The 22,109-nt window shown below is 50.8% G+C and overlaps 1 protein-coding gene and 1 long non-coding RNA gene across 2 annotated transcripts in view; one reads left to right on the forward strand and one right to left on the reverse strand.

Moving 5' to 3' along the window:
* Pacsin1 (protein kinase C and casein kinase substrate in neurons 1) overlaps positions 1-1,147 on the reverse strand; it is a 48,455-nt gene extending 47,308 nt beyond the window's left edge. Inside the window, exon 1 of the mRNA XM_021722010.2 lies at positions 939-1,147. The gene's annotated coding sequence lies outside the window, so the exon portion shown is untranslated. The remainder of the gene's footprint in view (positions 1-938) is intronic.
* Positions 438-17,701, forward strand: LOC120889012 (uncharacterized). The gene is made up of 5 exons (XR_005732729.2): positions 438-803; positions 6,550-6,619; positions 8,000-8,094; positions 9,474-9,591; positions 9,908-17,701. It is a non-coding gene; the product is annotated as an uncharacterized LOC120889012 (long non-coding RNA).
* The last annotated feature ends 4,408 nt before the right edge of the window (positions 17,702-22,109 follow it).

Below are 22,109 nucleotides of genomic sequence, written 5' to 3' on the forward strand. Positions count from 1 at the left end.
AAGAAGGGCAGGAGGAGGGAGAGACTTCCAAAATCATTGAGAGACAGTCCAGTTTGCACTCCAGCTGTGCCAGGGCCCCTGGGCCAGGAGGGTTATTTATGGTTGTACCTAGAAAAAGGCAGCTACCTGTGTCACTGCCCACGGGGTGCAGAGCTGGGTTTCAGAGAGTAGAGGACAGCCAGAGCTTAAAGCTCAGGTTTGAAGCTGGACCTGGCCAAGCTCTGGGGTCTGCCACAGCGTTCCTCATGTCCGGATGACCCCGGTAGTCTGTCCTCAGCCTCGCAAAACGCAAAAACAAGGGAGAGAGTGCGGCTCCAACAGGCAGCCAACCGCCTGGGGCCGAAGGAGGGCAGAGTCCAGCAGACCAGGCTCCTGCGGTATCCGCCGGCCTTTTAGCTTCACCTCCTTCTCTCTCTTTCCCCCTCCCGTCCCGTCGGTGGGGGAAGGGGTGGAAGGACAGAAGGAAGTACCTGTAATCTAAACCAGACAGGCGCGGGCGCATCAGCGCTGTGTTTCTCCCCGGCCCACTCTGATCCATAAATAGCCTACGCACCCAGCCGGCACCAGCCCACCCACCCCAGCTGGTACCAAAAACATCACCACCCCCTACGCCCCAGCCCCCGGGGCCAGGAGGCCCCCGCGGCCCAACAAAGCTATTTCCTGAGCTCTCCCCAGGGCAAAGGCCTCCGCCACCAGCTCCCTCTCTCGAGGGGTCCAGAGTGGGGACATCCTGGCACTGCCTGGGTGATACCCGCGCACCCCGGCGCCTGCAAAGCATCCCCAGCGCGCCCACCTCTCTCCAGGTACCGGCTCCACGCGCCCCGCGCCCCCGACTCCCGCCCAGGCACACGTCAGTCTCGGCGCTCGCCGCCACCAGCACCCGGCAGCCAGACCCGCCGCTGCCACCCCTGGCCTCTCTCCCAGGGCCAGACCCCTACCTGGGGGCAGGAGCGCCGGGCACCATCGGCGGCGCCGCGGGGCGAAGCGGGGCGTCTGGGGCCCGGCCTCAAGCCCGGACGACTTCCCGGGGGAGGAGGAGGAGGTGGCGCTGCCGCCGCCACCGCGTCTCTCCGGGATCTCTCGGGGCTGGGGAAGGAGGAAGGTCAGAGCCCGGGCGGCGGAGAGCGGAGGGCGGCGGGGAGCCGAGGGCGGGGGCCGGCGGGCGCGGATTAGAGAGGCATTTTTAGCGAACCAATGGCAGCGCGGCCGGGGCGGCGCGGTGGCTGCGCAGGTGGCCGCGCCGCGGTGCTGAGGAGGCAGCGCCCGGCTTAGCGGGCGCCGCGGGAGGGGCCGCGGGCATCGGCGACCCCGGCCTGCAGCCCGGTCCCCGGTCCCTCCCCGCGGCCGCGCTCTGCGCCCCGGTGTCGCCGCCTGCCACCTCCCGGGCCTTTCCTCCGGCCTTGTCCGGGGGGTCTCCGGTCCCTCCTAGTCCCCGCGACTCCTCCCGTGGTGGGTGTATGATGAGAGTGTTGGAGGGCTCGGGTGGCGGAGGGCTGTGGAGTGACGACCCCCCACACACGCCACCCCCGCACGCTCCACTCCCGCCCTCGGACCCCTGGGGCAGAGTCCCTTAGGCCATGGTTCTTCCGGATCTGGTGTCGCCACACCAGACTCTGGACCATCTCTTTGGGATCAGGCGGTGTGGGGCCTAAAAGGTAACCCAAGGCCTTCACTCTTCCTGTCTTGAACCCTCAGTGCCTTCCAGGGTCTGAGCTCTGCACCGGGGGAGGGGGGCTTCGAGGTGATTCATTCATCACAGGTCCATCCCGGAGCTCACCTGAGCTCACCGAGCGCTGGGCTGCAACAGAGTACTACAAACCAGGAGCTCTGCCTTTCCGTGGTTGACATTTATGAGGGAAGACAGATCTCAGAGGTATAGGAGAATATTTAAAAATGGCATGCACAAAGGAGAGGTGGAGCAGGAGAGGGAAGAGACAGGGAGGGGTTCGAGGCAATCTGGGAGGCTTCCCGGAGGAAGCGTTTGAACAGGGTGCTGAATGATAGCTGAGATTCCGATGAGCCAGATGATTCAGGAGTTAGGGAAAGGTTACCAGGAAAGGCAAAAGTCAGGGGACATTTGGCAGGAGCTGCGATCCTGGAGAATTTCTAAACACCCTCTGGGCAAGGGGTGGGCTGTAGTCTGAAGCTAATGAAGTCCCCCCCCCCCCCCACACACACACACTACACACTCCTACCCAGGTCCCAGCTGTCCCAGTTCCAGGTACTTTTGTCCTCACTTCAACCTGCAATTTCCTGTTGGCCCCAGGAGGAGGCAGTGATGAGCACGGGAGGAGGGGACCCAGAATTCACTCAGTCTCTTGCTGAACACTTACCTCCTCTGGAGTTCAGCTTCCTTGTTTCCTAACTGTGTGGCAAGTTGCTTAACTGATCTGTGCCTGGGTTGCCTGGTTGGAAAAGGGCATAGCAATGGCACCTACCTCTCGGGACAACCTAGGTGAACTGATTAGCATATTAAGTGCTGTTAATTTCGTTGCATCCATCATGATGATAACCATGCTTGCTACATAGAGTTATTGGAATTAGACAAAGAGTATAAGGCCTGGAGCCTAGTAGGTGTGCAAAAAAAAAAAAAAATGGCACCTAGTATTATCACAGACACTAATTGCCTACCCCCCAAACCTCTCCCCCTTTGGTTTAACATAGTGCTGTGGAATTCCCCTCTTTAGACAGAGCTGTCTTAATGGAAAGAAGCTACTTCCCCTAAGAGGATCTTAAAGTGCAATCCAGGATGGATAGAGCAGAAAATCTGTCCTTCCCCTTCTCATGCTTCAGCCCCGCTCTGTGTCGCATCGAGGGCTTTGATGGAGGTGAGATGAGCCAGGATGGGTGGGTTTTAGAAGGCAGTGAATCCAGAACCTAGACACTTGCTGGTGGAGGACACTGTGTGCCCCTTGGCAGCCAGGCATTTGGTGGAGAGGGGCAAGAGCAGGAGGGGGGCATTCAGAGGAGGCGGGTAGTAATGCCTAGAGCAGAGAGAGAGGCTGGAGGCTCCAAAGCAGGCCCAGGAGCTGTGGACAGGATCAGGCATGCGGGAGGCCAACTGGGAGGCTTCCTGGAGGAGGCAGTGTTTGGAGAGGTGCTGATTGACAGCTGAGATTCTGATGAGCCCGATGACTCAGGAGGCAGGGAAGGTTACTAGGAAATGCCGGCAAAGTCAGGGGACATTTAGCAGGTGACTGGAGCTGGGGTCCTGGAGCACTTCTGGACACGCTTTGTGCCAAGGGTGGGCTGTCGTCTGAGGCTACAGGAGGTGATGGAGCATGCTCAGTCTGAGGCTGGGGAGAAGAGCGCGAGCTGGGCGAGCTCCGTTACCAGGCAAGGTCTGCCCGGGATGGAATTCAGACCTTGTCCACCACAAGCCTGGAAAAAATGAGAGGGGAACACACACACACACACACACACACACACACACACACACCTGCCCCGGGTAATCCAAAATAAAATGTTATTTTAGGAATTGACACAGAACTTGCACGCTTCCTAAAATAAAACTAGCTTCCTTCCACACTTTTTGATTGCAAAGCTTATGTTCATCAGAGATGAGTTTCCCAGCGCCCAGGTCGCCCTCTCTCTCCTTTATTGTTCAGGCCCTACCCAGAGAACAAGGCTTTCTCCCTCTCCCAGGGCATTTTTCACTTTTCCAAGAGTCTTTCCCATCTCTTCTCTCCCAACACCTCTCCTTTCTCAATCCCGTTAAAATCTGACCCACCGCGGTTCTCATGGGTCCCTTCTTCCCAGTGTGACCTCCAACTTCCCTTGGGGAAGGGGCCTCTTCCCTTGGACTCTGCACCAGGCCTTCCTGAGGAGTTTCAAATGCTGACAAGACACAGAGGACATGTAGACAGAAGGACAAACCAGCACCGAACAAGCATGTGAAATAAATAAATCAATGAATGAATTATGGATTGGTAATTAATACTGCATGTCTGGCCTGGGAGAGATGGAGGGTGGCGGGGAGGATCTGGATTCTCTTTGTTCCATCCCACATGGAGGTTTCAATGAGGAGGGAAGGTTTTGAGGAATTCCTCTATTATAACCCACCTCCAATTGGAAAGGTAAGGCAGAACAGGACTCTGGGAGCCCAGAGAGGGAAAGTGACTCATTCAAGGTCACACAGCACGCCAGTGACAGAGCTGGGGCTATAAACAGATCTCCTGACTTCTGGTCAGGTGCTGTCGTCACCCGATTCTTCTGCCTCCCCCACAAACCTGCATGGAGGTTGGGCAAGGCCGAGCAGGAGAGCGATTGGCCCTGATGCCCATTGCAGGGTTTTATTTTCTGAGCTGGCTTTCGGCAGCACGCACAGAGGGGAGCAGGACACACCTGACTGATAAAAATACTTTAAAACAGCCTTACAGGTCCCCTGCCCTCGCCTTATCCACCCACCAGCTGGCTTCGCACTTGCAAATTAGGCTCCGTCACCTGCCTGGTGGACACAGGCTGTTGCCAGCTGTGCCCTGAATCCGGAGACCAGGGTGTCGGGAGCCTTGGAATTGTGGCTTTCTCTGCCTCTGACTCATGTCTGGGAGTTTAATACGCCCTGGAGAAACACCACCTTGACAGAACCCTCAATCTTAGGAGGAGCCCAGATTTAGGACCCAGACCTAGCCTACATTCAAGAGAGGGTTCACCCCAGGACATACAGACTTGCAGACACAGAGCCCTTTCCCTGGACGAGGCACTTTCTAAGCTTCCTGCATGTAAATTATGGGGATAGGCATGATTACTAACCCCCTGTTACAGACAGGGAGACTGAAGCCAGAGAGGTTAGGTGACTTGCCCAAGGTCACACAGCTGGTAAGCAGTGGAGCTGGAATTCAAGGCCAGGGCAGGCTGGTTCCCAGGGACATGCTCTTAACCCCACAGAAGGAAAGGAACCAGCGTGGGGGAGGGTCTTACTATGCACAGGAGGATTTGACATACGTGATCGCATTCGTACTCTTAAACCCATTCTACAGATGAGGAAATGGAGGTAAGAGGGTCCTTTAGAGAGACCTCTCTCGAGGCATAAAAAGGACATTTGAGACTGTCCTTAGGGTATCCTCTCAGGGCTGGGCCTCCCTGGCCGGGACACCATTGCCACCTAGTGGCAGTGTACCTTAAATACCAGCAGAACCCTATGGCCAGGGCTCTGTCCTGAACAGGAGAGCAGTGTGGCTCGCTGGTGACCATGCTTTCTATCTGGGCTGTGGCCCTGGGCTGAGTTCACGTTTGTAATGTCATCCTCAGAATTAATAATTGGGGGAAGGGAAGTGTGCGCACTGGTTTTTCAGTGTCCCCAGGGCTTTCGCACGCTTGGTTTTGTCTTGTCACCACACAAAATGTCACTTTGATGCCCACATTAAAAAAAAAAAAAAATGTTTGTAGTTGTAGAGGGACAGCACGCCTTAGTGGTCGAGTCTTTTACGTGGTGCTGGGGACGGAACCCAGGGCCTCCCACGTGCTAGGCAAGTGCTCGGCACTGAGCCCCTGCCCCAGCCCTGATGCCCACCCACATTTTTTAAATGAGGAAATTAGACTCATCTAAAAAGCATTGATTAAAACAAAAAGTTGGGGGCTGTTGGTGGAGTTGGAGTTGAACGGAGCTCGCTGGCTCCAGAACCTGTATCGTGGCTGGAGAGGCCGCTGGGGTGAAGCTCCCCGATGCCAGCCCAGAGAGGTGGGGTGACGTGCCCAGGACCCCAGGGAGCAGGTGACAAGGCTGGGTCCGCAGCCCAGCTCTGCTGAACCTCGGGCTGAGGACTCCATCTGTGGCTGTGACCCTGCATGACACAGAGGGGCTGTCGGGGGGCTCACGGCTGCAGGCCCCTTACTTGCCCTCCTGCCTCCTGTCCCCTTCTCAGGCGCCCTGCCTTCCCAGGGCCAGGAGGGCTGGGCCAAGATGAGATGGGGTGCACCATGGGGCTAGGGTCAGAGCCTGCAATCCTACCTTGGTCCTCCCAGCCCACCATGAGGTGGGGCTTTGCTCTCAGACCTTGATTTCTTCATCCACACAGTGGAGCACGGCATGGTGTGCAGAGCTGAAGGCCAAAAATCACCTAAGTGTCCTTCCATGGGTGGCTCAGTGGACACAATACCACACCACAGCTGTACAGTAGAGTATTATACAGTTGATAAAAAGGAGGCAGCTGCTCTCAGTGCTCTGATATGGAACAATCACCAGTGTCTGCTTTAAGGGAAAACAAGTGCAAAGTTGTGAGTCACTATCATGTGTGTGTGTGTGCACATGTATGTAACAGTAATACCCATGTTTGCTTGTAAGTGTGGAGGGTATTTTGGGCAGGACCCTAGGACCAAGGAAAAAGTGGATTGCCTACAGGAAAGAGGAGGGAAGGCAAGGAGACTCATATGCTCCCTCACATTCCCTTTTTTGCATTTGAACTGGGTAAATGTATTACCTATCCAAAAAAAATAAATTTTAAATTCTTTTTCAATTAAAAAAATGTTTTTAAATTGGAACCTGAACCCAGGGGCACTTTCCCACTGATTTACATTTCCTGTTTTTTTTTAAATTTTTTTATTTTTTAGTTTTCAGCGGACACAACATCTTTCTTTGTACGTGGTGCTGAGGATCGAACCCGGGCCGCACGCATGCCAGGTGAGCGAGCTACCGCTTGAGCCACATCCCCAGCCCTCCTGTTTTTTTTAATTTTTCATTTTCAGATAAGGTCTTGCTAAGTTACTGAGGCTAGCCTCAGACTTTCCATCCTCCTGCCTCAGCCTCCCAAGTCCCTAGAATCACAGGCATGCACACCCTCACGCCTTTTTAGAGGAAGCCAGTGAATGTCCCCGCGGCATCAGTGATACAACATAAAGATGACCTAAAATTTGAAAGAATCAAAATTTCTTGACGGGGTCTCTTTGCCGATGTCAGAAAAGTCTGACTAACGTGGCACAGAGGGTGCTCCGCCAACAGCGGTGGGGACCGTCGGGACCGCTCTGCTGGCCCATGGTCACAGGTGCTCTTCCCCAGAACCTCAGGATCCTCGCTGGGAAGAGGACTCTGGTGCTTCTTGCAGAAAGGAGACTCTCCTGGTTGTCATGACTCCTCTCTGGCTCCTCAGGCGCAGAATCTGCGGTGGCCCTAAGCGGCAGGCAGGCCTCTGTCCCCTTCAGCCCTCTGTTTCCTACCTGGCCCCCACCTGAGGCAGGCTGAGGGCCCCCTCTGCACACAGGCTGCCCCTTCCCACAGGCCTGAATGCCAGTGAAGGAAGGCAGGCCACCGCCTGACTGCAGAACTGCTCAGGACAGGCAGAGTCCCTGTCCCACCCTCGGTCACATTACAACACATCCCCAACCTAAGCCCCTGAGCCCTGCTGCCGGGCCTGGCTGATACCTGAGCTCAGGGAGGGCAGCCGCTGGCCGGTGGACAGAGCTGGGGGCTTCCTGGGTGGACCTGTGGCCTCCCATCTGCAGCCCCTCTCCTGGGTGATGGGGGGTCACGGATGCAGGCCACATCGTCCACCGAGGACCTGTGAGTGGGGCGGAGGGATGGAGGGCAGGACTCCAGTGAGGTGACCTGCCGAATGGTCTCTCTGGATGCCCTTTATGACCCCATGTTGACAGTAGGGTTTGTTGTGGGCACAAAGTATGTTGGAGATTCATCTAAGGCTGAAGCCAAACTGAGCCAGACCAGAGATGTGCAGGGGCTGAGTCCCCAGCCACGTCACACCCCGAGAGGCCGAGGGCGGCATGTCCTACCAGGCCCCCATCCTACGCTCAGGGGAAGACTTGGCCTGCAGCACCCCACAGCCCTGCGCCCACTCCAGAAGCGGGGCCCCTCGCCCTGCCTGGCTCCCTCTCGTCCCTCATGCTGGGACACGGGCCTCCCTGCTGAGGCCTCCCCGCTCTCAGCCCAGGGACCTCCCTGTCATCCCTGCATCGTCACCCAAACTCACACAGCAGATACCGACTGGCCATTCCCACGTCTGAACGCAGGCCCTTCATGGGACAGCCCTGTCATCACGCCTCTTTACAGATCAGGACACTGATCACGCCAGCCGCTCACCACCTGAGGCCGGAGCATAACAATGACCGCTGCCTTCTGCTAGTTCCTGGGTAGAAGGCCGATTGGTGAGTCTCCAGGGATGTCCAGGCCTCAGTCTCCAGACGCTGTGTATGTCTGTGGGGAGCCACCTGTCAGTCCTGGTGCCCCACGGGGATCTGAAAGGTCACCCAGAGGGGCTGAGCCACACTCGCCTGTTCCTTTGTAATCCTACCCCTTTGCCCTTTGGGGGGTAGAATGTTCCATGGAAACTCCCCTTGTGTGTCTATATAAGAGTAAAGGATTCCAGTGGCTCTCTCTTTCCAAGCACCCTTAAGGTCACAGAGCTGTCTCCGGATTATTGAAAAGATGATTCTGTGTGGCTGCGTGCTTTCTTTGTTGTTTTCTTCAGTTATTGGAATAATCAGATTTTGTGAACCCAGCATTAGGTCGCCGGCAAGGATAGATGGTGATATACCTTATATTATAAAAACAGATCTTAGATGAGTGCCGTGGTGCACACCTATAATCCAAGTGGCCTGGGAGGCTGAGGCAAGAGGATTGCATGTTCAAAGCCAGCCTCAGCAACTTAGTGGGGCCCTAAGCAACTTGCTGAGACCCTGCCTCTAAATAAAATATTTTTAAAAAGGGGGGCTGGAGATGTGACTCAGTGGTTAAGTGACCCTGAGTTCAGTCCCCGGTATTAAAAAATAATAATAATTCCAGATGTGATAAGTTATGGATTTTGAGAGATTATCCTAAATTATCTGGAAAGGCCTGATTTAATCACAACCCAGCCCTGCTAGCAACTTGATTTTAACCCTAACTTATCTCAGACTTCCATCCTCCAGAACTGTAAGAGAACAAATGCATGATGTTAAGCTGCTGAACATGTTATTGTTGTTACAGCATCAGTAGGAAACTGATACACACCACTAGACTCCAACTCAAGGTTACTATTTCCATCTAACAGAGTGAGAAACTAAGACTTGGGAAGCTAAGTGACTTTCCCAAGTCCACACAGATAGTAACAAAGCCAGGATTTGGATTTGGACTATTCTAATAGACCCTGTTGCCTCACTGCCTAACGTTGGAACCCAAACCCATGGCTCTGGCTATTTCTACGTCATCTGCCGCATGGCTTGGGGTGCATGAGTTACACTCTTCGTGTCTCAGGGTTTTTATTTTTTTCTGTAAAATGGTGCTGTAACCATGACAGAGCTGGCTCCCGGTAAGTAGGCAGCCATTTTATCCATTATTGTTCTCTCTTATCCTCAATGGCCAGTAGGTTGCCCTGGCTCTTCCAGTCACAGGGCGGGGGACCTGGTCCATCTGCTTCTGTGCCAGCACCATCATCACTGCTGACACCCTCCCCAGAAGCCAGAGAGATCAGGGGATCAAAGCATGGGGTTGGTAATAGGAGCTGACAGCTCCCAGCCCAGACACCAAGTGCACCTTCCACCCCCAGCCTCTGCCCTGTCTGCCGCGAGGTGGATACTGCAGGGAGACGTTGGAGACATCCTGGGGAAAGGCGAGTGTGCTCAGGCTCCCACCCCTCTACAGACCCAGGACAGCACACACCGCAGGTGAGTCATGCCTGTGACCTGGTTCTCCCGTGAATCGGGCAGGGCACTGGTGAGTGAGCTTTGGCAGGGCCTCTCCCTCTCTGGGTCTCTTCCCTGCTCTGAGCACAACCAAGCATTCGATTCTCACAATGATCGCATGAACATGAATGAGGTGCTCCCCGATTCTTGAATTTTTATCCCTGTAACACTCCTATCTCTGAGTGATGCCGTTATCTTTCCCATTTTGCAGATGAGAACAATGAAGCCCAGGGCGGGGTGGGGGTGGGGGGAACAAGTTGCTTTCTAGAGGGTTCTGATTGCCGGCCATTTTGTGCAGTTTAGTTTCAGAACCTGATTCCTGAACCACCTGAGACAAGAAGCCTTCTTGGGCCTCAGAGTCGCCAGAACCCTCTTTCAATATGCAGCTTCCCGCGCCTCTTCTTCACAGCTTGTGATACAGCAGGGCTGGTGACACCCAGGAACCTGTCACTTTTAAAAGCTCCTCAGGGGACTCCCACGTGGGAGCTCAGCTACACTTAGAGAATCAAAGCTGTAAGATGTTTGCAAGTTCAAACAAATTCCATGACATCAAGTAAGGCAGGAAGGGACCCTGAGATGACAGTAACTCCAACATCCGGAGCCTGCAGCTCTTTGTCACCCTCCACCGTCGGAGCTGTGGCCCCAGCCCCCCTTTGTCACTCGTCTTTGAATCCTCGGAGCCTCTGGGGGCTCACAGAGGATGCAGAGCGGCAGGCAGAACTCAGAGCTCTGTTCCTCCTTCCCAAGAGCGAAAGGCACAGCTTGTGGAACTGTCTGGAGGCAGAAAATCCACTCTTCACCTTGAAGGGAGAAAGCCGGGCACAGAAGACAGCTGGAGCGGGCCCAGGGCCGGCCCTCCAGTTTGCAGTCTAGGGCTGGGGAAGGGGGACTGCCATATGGCCGCAGCCTGGCTGATGCTCCCCGCAGCCCCCAAACAAAGCGGAGGCATCCAAGAGACAATGTCCTGCCCTTGACTCCATCAGAATGTCACGGCCCCAGGCTCAGCCCACTCAGGTGGGAACCAAAGAATGGCTTTAGGAGTGACCCCGACACCTGATCTGCCTTCCCCTTCAGCTGTCCGGGCCTGCAGGCTGCAGGGAGCAGATGACGGCTTCCAGCCGAGGTGAGGGGGCTGCCAGGAGCCTGCAGAGCAAGGCACCCCCAGGAGCGTATTCATGTTTGGGCCTTCTTCCTGCTCCATCTGGCCCTCGCTGGCAGAGCTCCCGGCTCGACTTACCCCTGGCAGGGCCGCGTGTCCTGCCAACCCTCCGAGGGCCCAGGAGGGACGGGAAGAGATGGGGCGAGGAGCGGAGATGGGAGCCAATTCTTTCCCACGGTGCTGGACCACACAACCCGGAGCCCCAGGTGGACACTGCACACCTGGGCCGAGGCGGAACCCCAAGATTCTTTTGTCTCCCCTACCCACCCCTGAGTGACCGTGCAGCCCTCAGCCTGCACGGGGATGGCACCTGCACGGGCCCTGAGAGGGACCAGCCTGAGCTGGAATCTCTGGAGGTGGCACCAGCCATGTCCCCTCCCTCTCTGTACCTGTCACTCCCCCACCAGGGGCTGGCGTCTGTTTCTCCTAGAATCTGGGCTGACCTTGTGACACTCTGGACAACAGAAGGGCTCAGGGGTGACACCTGACCCTTCCTCATTGATCCTTAGGAGGCTTAGTGGCTCCTGCTTCAATGCTCTCTGGGGAAGCCTCCTCTATGCTTTAAGGAAGCTCAAGTTACTGAGAGATCTGTCCCTGTGTAGGGAGTGGCCACACGGGGGTGGGGGGACTTGGAGCCTAGTTTTCTTGCCCCTCTATCTGCTCAGTAGTGACCTTAGGGTCACCAAAACCACAGATAAGGCTTACAACACAACCAGCGACCAAGGGCCAGCAAGGCCGAAAATCCAGATGGATGAGGACAAGCTACTGACAGTCACAAGACCGTGCATCTGTCGGGGAGGACGCAGAGGGAAGCCACGGGGCAGCATCCGGTGGACAGGAAATCAGGGGACCTCAACAGGCAGCAGATATTCACCAGAAGGCAGGAGCCAATTGCAGGACTCCTGAAACGGGTGACCAAGCGCAAGGGCCGAGGGGTCTGGAGGGTCGGGGGAGCTCACGGGGCTCTGGAAACAGGCATGGCAAGGCCACCTGCTCCACCCTCGGGAGACACTGCCCGGCACGGCATAGAATTTGGAGTAGAATAGGACAACAGAAATGAAGGATGGAGCCATGTGAGGTGGGGCACGCCTGTAATCCCTGGGACCCGGGAGGCTGAGGCAGGAGGACCCCAAGTTCAAGGCCAGCCTCAGCGACTTGGGCCTTCAGCAGCTCAGCGAGACCCTGCTTAAAAAATAAAATAAAATAAAACTAAAGGGCTGGAGATGTAGCCCAATGGTAAATACCCCTGGTTCAATCCCCAGTATCAAAAGAAATAAAGAAAGAAATGAAGGACAGGAAGAGAGTCTGAAACAAATGGGAATGGCAGTTTCTAATTTATTGTGTCTCCTTTCTGGCCCTCCCTTAGTTCCTCATATCAGATGAGCTCACAAAGATCTTCCTAGTACTGCCTCCTAGAGGCTCTGGAGGCTGAGACAGGAGAACAGCAAGTTCAAAGCCAGCCTCATCAAAAACAAGGCTCTAAGCAACTCAGTGAGCCCCTGTCTCTAAATAAAATTCAAAACAGGGCTGGGATGTGGCTCAGTGGTCGAGTGTCCCTGAGTTCAATCCCTGGTACCAAATAAATAGAAATAAAATAAAATAAAGGCATGCTGTTCATCCACAACTACGGGGAGAGAGAGAGAGAGAGATTAGAAACAGTAATCAACCTAGTAACAGCGAGGATCCTAGATCCTGAATGATATTTCATTTCCCGGGGAAAGAGATCCGGCTTCTGGAGAAATGCCTTGTGTCAGGTCTAGATCAGAAAAGTGCAGGATACGGCTAGAGGGACCCGCCAGCAGGAAAGCTCCCCAGGACTAACAGGATCATGACAAAGAGACCCAGAAGCCCGGGCGGAAGAGGCTCCAGCTGGAACATGGGGCTTAACAAGGATAAGAATCACAATGGATTTAAATCAATCAAGTAGATTTAAATCTATGGGTTCATAATGCTATTAAAAGATAATTGCCAAGAGTTTATTAATCTTGAAGAGTGGTAAAATTTTAAAAAATGGATAAAGAATTTATCCTGCTTTAAATATATATGTCTATATGTGTGCGTGTGCCTGTGTTTAAATATGAAGGAGGCGAGGCAGCTCCTTATGGAAGTGTGACAAGGAATAAATTAAAGAGAAACAATAGATTAGATAGCACCTTTTGGGGGGGTGTGGTGGGACCAGGAATTGAACTCAGGGGCACTCAACCACTGAGCCACACCCTCAGCCCTATTTTGTATTTTATTTATAGACAGGGTCTCACGGAGTTGCTTAGGGCCTTGCTTTCGCTGAGGCTGGCTTTGAACTCGCCATCCTCCTGCCTCAGCCTCCGGAGCTGCTGGGATTTCAGGCATGCGCCCTGGTGCCCAGGGGGATATTCTCATTTTGATGTCTTTGGTAAATTGGCTGGTACATGGCACCAACAGCTGCTACACAGAAAAGAAACAGCCAGAAATTCAGTCCCTCCTAAGGGAAGGTCACACTGCTGCCTGATGTACTGCCAAAGGGATCTGACCTGAATCTGATAATCCCCTGGAGCCAGCGGCCAGTGTGCCAGAAATACCGGGAACTGAGGAACACATCGAACTGCACCATGTGTGTGTGACCAGCGAAACCCAGACTGCAAGACATGACCACAGGAGCGACACCCGTCATGCCCCTGATCTACTGGCTGGAGCAAGTCACAGGTCCTGCCCACACTGAAACAGATAATGTTATCCAAGAGCATGACTCGTGGGTATGGGTCACTTAGGGTGTGTTGGTATCTGTCTCTGTCTCTCTCTCTCCATTTTTTTTTTTTTAATACTGGGAATTGAACCCATGGGCAAATAACTCCTGAGCCCCATCTCCAGTCCCCTTTTCTTGTATTTTATTTAGAGACAGGGTCTCGCTATGTTGCTGAGGGACTCGCTAAGTTGCTGAGCCTGGCTTTGAACTCTCCATCCTCCTGCATCAGCCTCCTGAGCCACTGGGATAATAGGCCACCATACCCAGCCAAAACCAGAAAAATTCTAAAGATCCTTAGAAAGAAAAGTGAAGCAGGAGGCATCTCAATACCAGACATTAAACTATACTACAGAGCTATAGTAACAAAAACAGCATAGTATTGTCACCAAAATCGACTTATAGACCAATGGTACAGGATATAGGACACAGAGACAAACCCACATAAATATGGTTATCTCATACTAGACAAAGGTGCCAAAAACACTCACTGGAGAAAAGATAGCCTATTCAACAAATAGTGCTGGCAAAACTGGAAATCTGTATGTAGCAAAATGAAATTAAGCCTCTCTCTCTCTCTCTCACCCTGCACAAAAATCAACTCAAAGTGATCAAAGACTTAGGCACTAGAGCAGAGACCCTGCGGCTACTAGAAGAAAAAATAGGCCCAAATCTTCACCATGTAGGCCTAGGATCTGACTTCCTTAACAAGACTAACAAGACTCCTAAAGCACAAGAGTAAATCAAGAATCAATAAATAGGATGATTCAAATTAAAAAGCTTCTTCTCAGCAAAGGAAACAATCAATAACGTGAGGAAAGAGCCTACAGATTGGAAAAAAATCTTTACCATATGCAACTCTGATAAATCATTAATCTCTAGGAAATATAAAGAACTCAAAAAACTTAACACCAAAAAACAAATAACCCAATCAATAAATGGGCTAAGGGACTGAACAGACACTTCACAGAAGAAGAAATACAGTTGATGAACAAATATATGAAAAAAGTGTTCATCATCTCTAGCAATTTGAGAAATACAAATCAGAACTACTCTAAGATTTCGTCTCACTCTTGTCAGAATGGCAATTACCAAGAATACAGGCAATAATAAATGTTGGTGAGGATGTGGGGGAAAAGGCACTCATACATTGCTGGTGGGACTGCAAATTGGTACAACCACTGTGGAAAGCAGTATGGAGACTCCTCAGAAAACTGGGAATGGAACCACCATTTGACCTAGCTATCTCACTCCTTGGTTTATAGCCAAGGATTTAAAACCAGCAAACCATAGTGACACAGCCACATCAATGTTTATAGCAGCTCAATCACAGTAGCTAGACTATGGAACCAACTTAGATGTCCCTCAATAGATGAATGGATAAAGAAAATGTGGTATATGTATTCAATGGAATATTACTCAGCTTTAAAGAAGAATGAAATTATGGCATTTTCCAGTAAATGGTTGGAGTTGGAGAATATCATGCTAGCGACATAAGCCAATCTCACAAAACCAAAGACCGAGTGTTTTCTATAATATGAAGATGCTTATTCACAATAAGGTGGGTGGGGGTAGGGGGCACTAGGGAAGAATAGCATTATCTTAGATTAAGTAGAGGGAAGTGATGTGGGGGGAGATGTGGGGATAGGAAAGATAGTAGAATGAAACAGACATTATTATTGTTTGTATATATGTGACTGCATGACCAATATGATTCTGTAAAACGAACACTCAGAGAAATGAGAAATTATATCCCATCTATGTATGATATATCAAAGTGCATAAATGCATTCATTCTACTATCACATAAAGCTAATTAAAACAAATTTTAAAAAATTTTAAAGATCTCTTAAGCATGGGTCATTAAAAAATTAATAAATTAAATGATAAAATATTGCAACTTCTGGCATTCAAAAGACACTACCAAGCTGGGTGTGGTGGCGCACGCCTATAATCCCAGCAGCTCAGGAGGCTGAGGCAGGAGGATCACGAGTTCCAAGCCAGCCTCAACAATGACAAAGCACTTTAGCAGCTCAGTGAGACCCTGTCTCTAAATAAAATACAGAAATAGGGCTGAGGATGTGGCTCAGTGGTCGAGTGACCCGTACCTACTCCCCCCAAAACAAGGGCAAGAAAAATGAACTATACATTTAAAAATGGCTAGGACAGCTTTCTCTGCTTTCTGATCACCATAATGTGAGCGGCTTCCCTCCACCATGGATGTCCTGCCTCACCTTGAGCCCCGAGGAATGGAGCTGGCCTTCTGGGGACTGAGACCTCTGAAACCGAGAGCACTCAAACTTTTCCTCCTCAAAAACAAAAAAATAAATAAAATAAATTTTAAAAAATGGCTAGGACAGAAAATATTATGGGGCATATATTTTAACACAATTAAGACTTTTTTTTTTTGATACCAGGAGTTGAACCCAGGGGCACTTAACACTGAGCCATATCCCAAGCCCTCTTTAAAAAATTTTTATTTTGAGAAAGGGTTTTGCTAAGTCACTTTGGGCTTCTCTAAAGTTGCTGAGGCTGGCTTTGAACTTGTGATTCTCCTGCCTCAGCCTCCCGAGTCCCTGGGATTACAAGCATGCACCAGTACACCTGGCCAATGAAGAGATTTTTAATGAATGAAAGACTTGAAAGGACCTTTCAACCTGGTGCGGTGGCACACACCTGTAATTCCAGTGACTCTGGAGGCTGAGGCAGGAGGATTGCAAGTTTGAGGCCAGCCTCAGTAACTCAGTGAGACCCTGAGCAACTAAATTAGTGAGACCCTGTCTCAAAGTAAAATGCGAAAAGGGCTGGGGATGGGAATCAGTGATGAAGCCCCCCTGGGCACAAAAACAAACAAAGGCCTTTCAGAAAAGAAGGTATTTGAATTACCACTAAACACATGAAAAAATGATTAACATTATTGGTCACTAGGGAAAACTATAAAAAGATCCCACCAACTACCTATTAGGGTGATTTTTAAAATCGATCTTTAAAAAAAAATCATGACAACTTTAAATGCTAGTGAAGATGCAAAGTAACTGAACTCTCATCCATTGTTGGTGAGAACATCCAAGGATTCGGCCACTTTGGAGAACAGTTTGACCGTCTGATGCCTCCTGTGCAGCTGGCAATCCCACCCCTGCCTGTCTACACCCAAGAGAATGAAAACAAATGTCTATTTAAAAGTCTGCCATTTGGGGGGAGCTGGGGATGTGGCTCAAGCGGTAGCGCTCTCGCCTGGCATGCGTGCGGCCCGGGTTCCATCCTCAGCACCACATACCAACAAAGATGTTGTGTCCGCCGAGAACTAGAAAATAAATATTAAAATTCTCTCTGTCTCTCTCTCTTTAAAAAATAAAATAAAGATGTTGTGTCCACCAAAAACTGACAAATATTTTTAAAAAAAAAAAGCCTGTTCAGGTGCTGGGTTCGAGTCTCAGCACCACATATAAATAAATAAATAAAGGCATTGGGTCCATCTTCAAATAAAAAAATTTAAAAAACAGTATACTGAGGAAAATAATCTGTAAGCAGGAAAAGAGTACTCCACTTGACTTTATTTATATGAAATTGTAGAAAGGAGAAATTTTCAAAAAATTTTTTTCATTAAAAAAAATTTTGAGATAGGGTCTCAATTTACCTCTGGCTAAGGTAAATTGCTGAGACCAGCCTCAAACTTGGGATCCTCCTCCTCTTTAGCTTCTGCAGTGGCTGGGATTACAGCCTGAGCCACCACACCTGGCTTAAGGAAATCTAATCCACGTAACAGAAAGAAGATCAGAGGTTGTCTGGGGCCAGGAAGAGGGAGGGATTGAGTATAAATGGCACAAGGAAAATACTGGGGAGTCGTGAAAATGTTCTTAATTTCAGGAGTGCTATTTGTCAAAACTCATTAAATCGAACACTTAAAATGGGTGTTTTATTTTATATATATTTTACCACCGTAAAGTTGATTTTTTAAATGGGCGAGACTGAACTATGGATGCCATAGTGAGGCAGGATGGTGGGTACCATTGAGGGATCTGGGGACCATAACTGGTGTGGGACAGGGGGGGACTTCTGTAGAGATGGGGGATTACAAGGGCATATGCATGATAAGTATTCACCATACAGGGGCTGGGGTTGTGGCTCAGTGGTAGAGAACCTGCCTAGTACATGTGAGGCCCTGGGTTTGATTCTCAGCCCACATATGAATAAATAAAGCAAAGTTATTGTGTCCATCCACAACTAAAAGTGTTTAAAAAAAAGAATTCACGGGGCTGGGGATGTGGCTCAAGCGGTAGCTCGCTCGCCTGGCATGCGTGTGGCCCGGGTTTGATCCTCAACACCACATACCAACAAATATGTTGTGTCCGACGAGAACTAAAAAATAAATATTAAAAAAAAAAAAAAAGAATTCACTACACAAAAAAGAAAATTCACTAAGTTATACCTTTATTTTCTGTGTTCACATATCTGTTTTTATTTTATAATATTTAAAATGAATTTAAAAATAAAAGTAATACCAATCACTAACATTTCTTGAGTATCTTCCATATGCAGGGCATTGTCCTAAAGTAATCCTTCCCCCAAATCCATGGGGTTGGTATTGCTATTATCTCCAGAAAAAAGGGCGAGGAAGCTGAGGCCCAGAGAGGCCAAGCAATTTGCCCAAGGCCCCACAGCCAGAGTGGCAGAGCTGGATTTTGGTGTAGGCCATGTAGCTCCTAAGTCTGCTCAGAGGTAAAAGGAGGCTCTAATGGGGGTTAGGAGTAGAAACTAAGGCGGGGAATGTGGTCACCTTGCTCGTCCAGCCAGGCTCTGCTGAAGAAGGAGACTCCATAGGAAGAGGATATTGAGGTAGGAGTTTCAAGCCAAGATGTACACAAGCTTCGCTTGTTTCTTTTTTTATTTTTTGTTTCTGGGGATTGAACGCAGGGTTGCTGTACCCCTGAGCTACAACCCTGATCCTTTTTATTTTTTACTTTGAGTCCCATCAAATTGCCCAGGCCGGCCCTTCCCGACTCAGCCTCCTGAGCCACTGGGATCATTGGCATGTGCCACCAGGTCCAGTTTCACTTGTGTCTTTAAGAAATCTTTCCCGAGTCCCTTTGTGTGCTAGGCACTGCTCCAGGCTGCTGGGGCCCGATGGTGGGCATTACAGGCAGAAATCCCTGTCACCCAGGCCCTGACATTCCAAACTGTCCCATATCTCAGTTTTTCCAGCTGTAAAACAGGCACTTGAATACAGTGGCTTACGCCTGTAATCCCAGCAGCTCCAGAGGCTGAGGCAGGAGGATTGCAGGTTTGAAGCCAGCCTCAGAAATTTAGGGAGGCTGTAAGCAACCAAGTGAGACCCTGTCTCAAAATTAATAAACGAAAAGGACTGGGATGTGGCTTGGTGTTTCAGTGCCCCTGGGCTCAAAAAAAAAAAAAAAAAAATGTGGTTAGACATTCACACCGAATGTAAGGGAGTGGGAGAAATGCTCCAAGGTTCACAGGTGGCAATAGAGGGCCCAGATCTGACACCAGACCTGGTCACCTCCAGCAAGAGCAGGGACAACAGGCAGCCTATGTGCGGCATTTCCTGAGTCCTGCTGTGTTCATCTTGACCCTGATCAGAGTCAAAGTGACAAGAATAAGGCCATTAGGTGAGGCCAGTGTAGCCGCCCTCAACAGTGACAGTCCGAGGTACAGTCACCTTGCAGAGGTCGTGCACGATTTGCCCTGGTGCAGGGCACGGCCAGGCTCCACGGGGAGAAGAAATCACTCCTCTGTCCCCTGGCTCCAGACGCGGGTGACTCAAAGCGCCCGTGTGGTGTGCCTGGGTGTACGGCAGCCATCGACCCACATTCCTAACTCACGTGTGTCGGGGGAGCTACAGAGGGAGACTCGCGACACAGATGGCTCTTTTTAGGAGGTTTGTGCCTGAGTGGGAAGAGGGAATGTGCTTAGAAAGCTATTCTAGGTGTGGGGAAGGGGGATGTGGGGAGAGGTGAGGCCGGGGAGTCTGTGGAGGAACGTCTGGTTCATGGTCACAGCCAGAGCCTCGCTGCAGCTGGCCTGCCCCACAGCCCCCAGGAGCTACCCCACATGGTGCTGCTGTTGGGGCCACTGTTCCCCTAGGCCTTGCTCCATTCCTGCTGTGACAGGAGAGGTACTTCGTTTGTTTGTTACTGGGGATTGAACCCAGGGATGCTTAACCACTGAGCCACATCCCCAGCCCTTTTTAAAATGTCAGTTATTGATTGACTGATTGATTGTTGTAGATGGACACAATTTATTTTACTTATTTATTTTTATGTGGTGCTGAGGATCGAACTCAGGACCTCACCCATGCTAGTAAAGAGCTCTACCACTGAGCTACAATTCCAGACCTTTATTTTTCATTTTGAGACAGGGTCTTGCTAAGTTGCTTAGGGCATGGCTAAATTGTTGAGGCTGACTTTGAACTTGAGATCCTCCTGCCTCAGCCTCCCCAAGCTGCTGGGACAGAGATTTTATGAAAGGCCCCGGAATTTCAAAAGGAAAGGAACTTGAAAAGCTTTGAAAGCCGTAGCTTACTCACATTTGAACCTGGGGAGAAGCTGCTCCCAGGCTTCCCCAGGACCTAGACCCCAGCTTCTTCAATAGAGGCCCCCCGGGGACTTGTAGATCTCTCCCAGTCTCTGTTCTGACTTCAGGAGAAACTCCTGTGCCCAATACCTACATCCACCAAAGGACACGAAGAAGATTCCCAGCAGCTTTGTTTCCCACAGTGGAAAACTGGGCACAACTTCCATCGCCATCGACTGGCGAATGGATGAGCAAACTTAGAATCTTTTTACGATGGACTAATACTTAGTAACCAAAAATACCTATTGATACCTACTAGGAGGGAGAACACAAAGTAGACACTGTGGATTTACACACACACACACACACACACACACACACACACCTTCCGAAGCCTTCCAGGGAGTTCTGATGAGCTGCAGGGCTGACCCCTCCTTGCCCTGCTCTGCACCCAGGGCTCTGGTGCCCTGTCCCTGCCCTCAGCCCCCTCAGGAGACCTCATTGCGAAAGGGCAGCCGGGGGCAGTGGGAAGCCTGCAGGAAGCCAGGGGAAGGAAAACCTCAGGGGAGATGGTTTATTTCTGTTTTTGGTCCCAGAGATTGAACTCAGGGGCACTCAACCATGGGGCCACATCCCCAGCCCTATTTTGTGTTTTGTTTAGAGACAGGGGCTCACTGAGTTGCTGGCTTTGAACTCGAGATCCTCCTGCCTCAGCCTCCCAAGCTGCTGGGGTTACAGGTGTGCACCAGGCTTGGGTTTATTTGTTTTCTTTTGAACTCGCTGCAGGTGATTATACCTTTATCTCCTGGGTTAGATCTCATAGCAATAGAGTGGGGTGGGGTGGGAGAGGGTTGGTCTGTAAACCGCACTGCACTACTGCTTTATTGCCTTTGGGGGTTTTTGTTACCTGTTGAAGAAAATTTGACCACCTCCCTGAGGCCACGTGCCTGTGGGACACCAGTCCTAGCCACTATGGCCACCTGTCAGTCTGTAAAGGTAAAATTTCTAAGCTGATTCTAAGCTGCAAAAGTCTGAGTTAAAGTGTAAAAGATTGGGCATTGTAAAGTTTCTAAATGGCAAGGCCTGGGCTAGAAAGTAAAGACTAGGTATTGTTAAAATTCCTCTGCTACCCTGGAACCTGTAATCCCTGTAGCTGTTAGGACAACACCTGAACTGCCCAGTAAATATTTCTCCTGGTTCCCTGGTTGTTTAATAGCTAAGGGCTCCAAGTAGCTCAGCACGTAAGCATCTAGGCTCCAAAACCAATCAGTTTAAATGTGTACCCTGCTTAGGAGTGACCAATCACCCCTGCCCAGACTGTTCCCGCCAATGAATGTACTAATCTTGTCTCAGAGTTGTTGTTCAATTTTCCCGCGCCTCATGATGATTTGTTCTGATATATGCAAAGCCCCCCACCCTCTCCAAAAAATGTACTTAAGCTCTGCTTGACCTCTGCTCTGGGCTCTGGGCTGCTCTTCCTTCCTGAGTGAGCCTTGAGCCCCAGCGTGCTGGTTCAATAAACTCCCTCCTGCCAATTGCATGAAGCTAGTCTCTTGTGTGGTCTCTTTCTCTGACGCTCTGCCGGATCCTCACAAGTCAAGCTCTCTGTGGCCCCCAAGCCTTTCAAAGACATGTTTCCCCTTTCCAGTTCTCATCCAGAGCCTTATGCCTGTTCTGAGGCTCTCAGCTGAAACTTCACTCCTCACTTAAATCACTCTCTGCCACATACACTCTGACCATGTTCTCTATAGGTTTTTTTTTTTTTTTTTTTTTGGTACCGAGGATTGAACTCAGGGGCACTTAATCACTGAGCCACATCCTCGGCCCTTTTTAATATTTTATTTAGAGACATGGCCTCCCTGAGTTGCTTAGGGTCTCACTGTTGAGGCTGGCTTTGAAACCCCAAGCCTCCTTCCTCAGCCTCCTCCGCTACTGGGATTACAGGCGTGCGCCACGGCTCTGGCTTCTCCATAGTCCTTGACATACAACAGCCCCACCACATGGGCCAGTGCCAAAGCCTCAGAGCCTAACTGCTGAATGCAAGTCAGCAAACTCCATGCCGCGAGCACTACCATCTGCGGAGGCTTCTGA

Source organism: Ictidomys tridecemlineatus, chromosome 8, assembly GCF_052094955.1.
Source record: "Ictidomys tridecemlineatus isolate mIctTri1 chromosome 8, mIctTri1.hap1, whole genome shotgun sequence".
NCBI classification, from domain to species: Eukaryota; Metazoa; Chordata; class Mammalia; order Rodentia; family Sciuridae; genus Ictidomys; species Ictidomys tridecemlineatus.